The following is a 2046-nucleotide window of genomic DNA, read 5'->3' on the forward strand; positions in this document are numbered from 1 at the left end:
TAATATTTGAGAAACCCGTTGCTCCATTGGTCTAGTAGAAAACAATTGCCAAATTGACTCACACTTTTTCATTACGACACTGACGATGCATTGGTTAGGTACATTTATGTGTGCAATCAATTCAATACTTCATTGAAGATTTACAATATTTTAGATGAACTAAGAGAACTCCAGAATTGCAAGACAATTACGACGGTATGTTTCTAGTAATTAAATGTAAGGATAGTTATAAATAAAAATTAATTGCAGCAAGGATCATTGTCACGAACTGAATAATTGAGAGCTAAAAATAGATATTGAAAATTGAAGGTTTTGTTTTGATTTAGACCATCGTGGAAGTTCATGTTAAAAATACTCATGAAAAACCTTGGAGAGAAGGTTCTGTAGACATTCACGTTGAAAAAATCACTGCAAACCCTCAGCCCGGCACTTCCAACATTCCTCCCAACGTCCAGAAATCTACGAAATCAGCACAAAGTGATGATGAAAAGCTGGAGATGCAAACAAAAAATTCTGCACTGCTTTTCGATGATCAAGTAATCCATTCCCTGATGAATCATTAATAACATTCAACTCAATTAATAATTATTAATTATAGATGATAACATCATCTCGCTGGAATTGAGTAAAACCTCGAGCAATACAAGTTTTGGGATTCAACTTCAATTTCGGGTAAAAACTTTTCGGAGAAATACGGTATTTTCACGTTTCTAACGATTTTGAAGTGCCTGAGATCAATTTTTAGAGGGGTTAAGAATAATTTAGATTCTTTGTTAAAAGATTGTTTAAACACTTGTGCTGGGGATGATGAAGGGCATTTCAAATCTCCTAAGGACAACTTTGATAGACTTTTATTTGAATTTTATCAAAAAAGAATGCTATTACTATTGAAAAATCGGGCCACGAGGTCATATTGGTACATTGTGAATATTTCAAGAATTGCATTCCCTCGGATAGTATTTATATGACTTTTTGCTTAAATTCGAAATTACTCAAAGTTGCCTTTAAAGACATCCAAAAAATTGTCTCCAAAAGTGTGTCTCAAACGACTTCGAATTATCGAATTATCGCCTGCCTTGTGAATGGGAAAAATTCATGTCTTGTTCCATCTGGCTATCAACTCTCCAGTCTTTTATACTCCGTCCAAGACCAGGAAGACATCTTCCAAGCCTTCTGAAGGAAGCGCTATTAGACATTCTATTATGATACCATTTCCCCCAGGGGCTTTTCGATTTTCATATCTCCTAGTGCTCTGGCCACTTCTTTCTTTGATATCTCTGAATTCATCTGGTCCACCGTCTCCTCCACCTGGAGGCCTTCTAGTGCAGGTGCTAAGCGTTCCTGCGCTTGCTGAACTTGTTCCTGCGGTTCCAACATACTCCAAGGATCCTCATTTCCTGTGTCAGTCTCGGCCTCCTCTAACAGCGCACCTAACAGCCTCTTGAAGTGCAACCACCCTCCATCTGAGATGTCTCCCCCCAGAGTCGCCTTTCTGCGTCAGTATTCATTCAAGATTTTCCCGAGTAGCGAAATACTTCTGCACTTCTCCAAAGTCCGAGCCTCACCCTCTCGAAAGTCCTTCCTCTTCCGTTTCCGGCGTTGGTGGAGGTTTCTCCTTTCTTCAACATGTTGTACCACTTTTACCCCATCTTCTGGGTTTTTCAGGGGGTCTTTCAGACAGTCGAAAACAAATCCACTCCTCTGTTTCCTGTAGTCATCCCCCAGCCAGTCCGGCTCTTTGAGTTGAGTTGATGAAATGAGGGGTCAATTTATAGATCTCAGTGGGATTTTCAATTTCATATATGAGTATATCTCGATTGATCAACTTTAAAGTATCAATAAATGAAAAAAAACGGCTTTCCACTTGCGACAAAAAGAAAAAAATGGAAACGATCTGCTCCAACCTCATGAAGGTTTAGTTAAGTCACATTAATCAACCACCAACGCTCACGGATCTTTTACTTATGGATCTTTTTATAACCATTCGAATGGTTGCCGCAACACAAATTTGATTCAAAATTTTAATATATTTTAGACTAACCAGAT

The 2046-nt window shown here is 38.3% G+C and overlaps 1 long non-coding RNA gene across 1 annotated transcript in view; it reads left to right on the top strand.

Moving 5' to 3' along the window:
• Positions 1 to 6: 6 nt before the first annotated feature.
• Positions 7 to 2046, top strand: part of LOC105268378 (uncharacterized) — an 8590-nt gene continuing 6550 nt past the window's right edge. The window contains exons 1-2 of the long non-coding RNA XR_892325.1: positions 7 to 195; positions 327 to 536. This is a non-coding gene — a long non-coding RNA (uncharacterized lncRNA). The remainder of the gene's footprint in view (positions 196 to 326; positions 537 to 2046) is intronic.

This window comes from Fopius arisanus, unplaced genomic scaffold (genome assembly GCF_000806365.1).
Source record: "Fopius arisanus strain USDA-PBARC FA_bdor unplaced genomic scaffold, ASM80636v1 scaffold00056, whole genome shotgun sequence".
NCBI lineage: Eukaryota > Metazoa > Arthropoda > Insecta > Hymenoptera > Braconidae > Fopius > Fopius arisanus.